A 5435-nucleotide genomic window follows, 5' to 3' on the forward strand; every position below is an offset into this window, starting at 1 on the left:
ATTACTTATACATAAATCACGTTTAAAATCAAGTTAATTAAATTAAATAATTTAGAAATATAAGGTAGAGTATTAGAATGGTTAAATAAATTATAAATGTCAAAATGAGAAAATTTGCGGGTGTTACAAAGGGAATAGTGCGATAGGAATTATCCACCCCTTGTCACGGTTGTTTGAAATCTCAAGGCCACTCGAGGAGTAGTGAACTGAAAATGTGTGGCCACGCTCAGAAGATATCTATGGTAGATCATTCCGGTCAGACAGTTACTCTCCAGATCGAGGAAACCACTTAAGATATGATCAAATTCAAGTACGACCTGCGAGACACCTTGCATTGAGTGGGAGATTGTAATAGGACAAGAGAATTGGTGACGGACACTTGTCTCGGACAAGTGCGAGATTGTTGGAGTATGTGTCCTCAACAGTAGTGCGATCACATGATTTAATATCATAATCAAATCTCATATTAAGAATAAAAAGGGATGATAAATTAAATAGTCAACTGATCAACACTAATCGGTAATGATTGGCTAACTAGAGTTTGACATTACTGTCATTTGACGGTGGTGATCAGTTGATCCCTTAAGGTCACACCTAAAGAACAATTCCTTTAATAGAAAAATTGATTAATTGTATGACGATACAAGTTAATCAATTCCTTAAAATTGAACAATTCATTTGTGAGAGAGAATATTTATATCTTATTGTAATGGGATTAAATAAGATTTATTTTAGTAATTGAAATACTTTATTACTAAAATTGATTATTGTTTGTGAAACAATAGAGATAAGAGTGAATGGTTAATTATAATTCCAAGATGTTGTGAATTATAATTATAAGACCCATTTTATTTATGTGATCAGTATCAGTAGTCCATTTATTGTATGTGATTTAATTAATTTATAAAATGATATTTATTTGATAAATATGCATTAAGTTAATTAATAACATGTAACATACTACATGTGACATATTGTGTGACAAGTGACAAATTGACAAAATAAAATAAAGGTCCATTTTACTCCTAATGACCGAAATATGGAGGGAGATGTGATGGATTGTGGCTGTTTTATTTTATTTGATAAAATAGCATAATCATACCTATAGCATGATAGCCTTACACACCTATTTCTTGTGAAGGCCAAAAGCAAAAAGCAAGATGCCAATTTTTGGCCTATTTGCCATGCTCCACCGGTTCCCTCCCTCTTTCATATAAGAGAATTGTTCTCTTATTATCATCCATTCAACACATATGCATGCTTACTTAAAACTCTCTCAAAATCTCTCTAAAATAGTTTTAGAAAATTAAAAGGTTGTTCATAATAAATTCTAATCACAATATAAGATTACTAGTGTAGTAATAAGTATATTATTAGAATTAATTTTAAGGATACTACTATATTAATCTAGTTAATTAATATACTAGTTTAAGGGATTAGTCTTGGGTGCAATCAAAGGAGAATCTCTACATTGGGATTTTGGAGGATCATCCAACATATTATAGCTCAAGAACAAATAAGGAAGGTGACCTTATTTGTGCCCATAATTTCAAGCCACTCTACAATGTAAGGGACATTGTTTTTCTTATGAATCTCTTATTTTGTTATGCATGCACTAGATCTAAAGAACAAACATTAAGAAGTTAATTACTTCACTATTAGAAGGGTCTAATAAGAGGTATATAAACCTAACACGCCTTGTGCCCTCAAATGCAAGAGGGTGGTTCTCAGACGGTGAATGGTGTATGGGAGAGTATTCCAAACAAGAAATAGGATCCATACTCTAATACTTGTAATGAAGAATGGAAAGCTCATCCCAACTTCTGTTGGGGAAATTCTCAAACTAGCCCATCATCTGGCCCTTCTAGAGGTCGGTTTATTATGCGACCACAAGAGCAACCTTCCACAACTCAGGCACCACCACAAGCTACATCGAGCTCATCAATGTCTGCTAAGGACATGATTTGGGCTTTTACCATTAGTGTCACTCAAGATAGAGCAGAAAATAAGCATAATTTCAAGGATCTTGAGAATCAAGTTAGTCAATTGGCTACTGCGGTCAATTGGTTGGAAGCTAAACAATCGGGTGCTTTACCATCTCAGACAATTCTGAATCCTAGAGAGACAGTGAGTAATGTGTCATTGAGAAATGGTAGACAATTGGTGGAGATTGAAAAGCCAAAAGCTAAGCCTAAGGTGGTGATTATCCAAGAAGAAGAGGAGTCAGTGGTGGAAGATGATAAGCTATTAAAAGATGGAGGAGAAGAAGATGCATCTAATTCCAAGGAGGTGACACCATCCATGCCTTCATATGAGCCTCTCCCACCTTTTCCTGAGGCTTTAAAAGATACCAAGAAGAAGGAGCATGACAATGATATTTACGAAACCTTTCGTAAATGCGAGGTAAATATTCCTTTACTTGAGTTGCTTAAGAGTGTTCCTAGGTGTGATACCCGCCCTTTTAGCGACCCTTTGACCAGCGTTGACTGACCTTGGGAGCGGTAATAGTCTTTAGAAGTGCGTGCCAAAGCTATCTTGAGTTGCGAGTTACGAGTGGTACTCGATAGAGTAGAGGCTACTCGATCGAGTAGCTTGGATACTCGATCGAGTAGGGTGTCACTCGATCGAGTATCGGGTTTTCAGCGAGGGTTTTTAATCGCGTTTTGTTAAATCCGCAAATCATTTCCGCCTCATTCCTTCTATCCTTTAGTCGCCTCTTTCCCTTCCCTTCACCATAAAACCTCCATGGAAGCCCTTTTGAAGGTCCTTGTGCCTTAGGAGAGCATAGCTTGAGTCGGGTAGCGGTCTTTTGCCGGGTTCTCCTTGTAGGTATGTTGTCATCATCATCCGTATCCTTGTCTTTACAATTAGGGTTTGGTTGATAGTAATAGATGATTGTGTTGTGGATATAGGCTTTGCTTGATTGCTGAATATGTCGTAAGTTGGCATGGATTGGTTGCAGTTGCTTAAAGGTAGGTTCGCCTACTCAGTTGCTGTAGATGGTCTTGTGTGTCGGTTGTTGTGGTTGTGTTGTGGTTGTTGTATATTGTCGTATTCGTATTGTGACGGTTGTTGATTGTGATTGCTTGTCTCTGGTTCTCGAGATGCGTTCTCGGCTGAGTGGAGTCACTTGCGGGAGTGGCTTCACGCCCTAGTTTCGCCCTTCGTGGAACCCGCCACGGAAGGAGATGTGCACATTAATGGGACAGGGTTATCGCTCGGTATGATGAGCGGGGCTTAGGTGGGAACGGCTGCGGTCCCCCACTGGCAGGGCTGGTCCAGTGGAAAGTCGGTGATGGAGATTGATTGGAGTGGGTGTGATTGTGTGTGTGACTGATTATGTTGTATTGTATTGTTAGATGTTGTTGGCATTGTTGTGTCTTATCTCAGTACTGACCTTGTGTGGTTGCCTTGTTGTTTTATGTGTCTGCCGTGATCCCTTATGGTGAGCAGTCTGTCTTAGCAGGTGTTGATGTCGTGGATAGCTGGATTCCGGGCAGGGATGAGTCTTCACGAGTATTGATAGTTATAGCGAGTAGCCTTTGAGTTGTATCTTTTATATCATCAGTTGGTTTTAAATCACTTGTAATATACCATAATAGTTCTTTTTATCGACATTTGATTATTACTGTCCTCGGGCAACCAAGATGGTAATGCCCTTATATGCTAAGGAAGGCCTAGTTAAGGCTCCTCTGGATATGGGGGTGTTACAAAGTGGTATCAAAGCGACGATTTTGGAACCTGTAACAAATGAAAATAATGAACGTAATGAGTCTAATAAAATTAACCTGGTGTATGTATAATGGGAGCCCCGCTGATACTAGATTTTGGGTGAGTAGGCGCCCTCATTTCAAAATCTTGGCCCCATGGTACTTAAGCCAGTCACAGGGTAGGGGAATGTGAAGTCCGTGTGTATATATGTGATGTGCATGTTAATTGTGTCGGAGTTATTTGTGGTCGAGTCTTTGTTAACATAGAGATGGGTATAGTAGTTGCGTTTGGATGGAGTATAGTGCAGTTTTGGCGTGATTAGTGAGTTGTACGATGGTTATGAGAACCGTGATAGGAGCTTATTTAATAGAAATGCGCGAAAATGTGAAAATGTATGCCATAATATGAAGGTGATCATGTTAGCATTTGCTTCAGGTTGTTAATAATGGTAATCATATACGAGTTTATAAGCCCTACCGTGTTTACAGTGAGGATGGTTAAGGAAGTGTTAAGTTATAATATGAGACATAGCATATAGTAATACGTATATGCCTTGTTTATTAGTAGAAACTTTCCGCTGCGTGACGATCGATTTGTGTAGCAAAATTTTGTTTATGTTGAAATTTGAACATAATAAGCTTTAAATTGCTATGTAGAGTATACATTATATTTTTATGACATATGAAAGAATGAATTAACGTTAATTAGATGTTTCATGTTGATCTGAACACGAGTTTGGCAGTAATGTGGTAAGATAAGTTTAAGTATGGTATGATGACGTGATTATGCTTACGAATGACTCGGTAGCAGGTAAACCGAGTTATGTAAATTTGTTGTAGCTTAATATGACATAAAACTTATTTGTCCAGACGATATAGTGTGCTTGAGTAATAATAGTAATACGTGAACGAGTAGGATAACTAGTGGCGAATTCCGAACTTAGTTTGGAATCGACACGCGATATTGTCTTTGCAGGAACCATCTATTTATCTCGTATTTCTGATCTAGTACTCAACCTTACTTGACCGAGTGCGAGTGTTTACTAGACCGAGTAGACCTCACTCGATCTAGTTAGGAAGCTATGACGTCGGGATGTGGAAATTTTCTGCAGATACTCGACGAAATAGCACCTACTCGATCGAGTAGAGGGCACTCGATCGAGTACCCTAGGCACTCGATCGAGTAGGCAACAGTACAGAGCCACTTACGGGTTTCTTAAAACCCCTATTCTTCTTTATCCCTCTCATTCTTCCTTCTTATTTAGAACCCTAAGGCTAAATTCCTCTCAAAAGCTTTCCTCATCTCGTGTGTTAGTGGTGATTCTTGGGGTTGTTTTTCTTGTTTAATTTCGTTCTTTTACTTTCATACTTAATCAAGGTATGATTTTCTTCCCAAATTACATGATTTATTAATTTGGATGTGTTAGAATAATGATGTAATCTGAAATTTTCGATTAATATGGATAGATTATTGCTTTTAATTGTTGAAATATGATTTACATGCTTCCCTTTTCTTGAATGTTGGTGATTAATTGCTGTAAAAGTAGACTAGAAATCGCAATTTGGGGGCCGAAATTTCTAGGGTTACGAAATCAAAAATTTATTTTGGTTGTTTTACATTGATTAGATGATGGAATTGAGTACTATACATTATATATATCATGTTGAAGGATGAATTTTGATGATTTTCACCTTAAAAAGTTGCCTAAAAACTCCGACTTAAAA

This window comes from Silene latifolia, chromosome Y, assembly GCF_048544455.1.
Source record: "Silene latifolia isolate original U9 population chromosome Y, ASM4854445v1, whole genome shotgun sequence".
Taxonomy (NCBI): Eukaryota; Viridiplantae; Streptophyta; class Magnoliopsida; order Caryophyllales; family Caryophyllaceae; genus Silene; species Silene latifolia.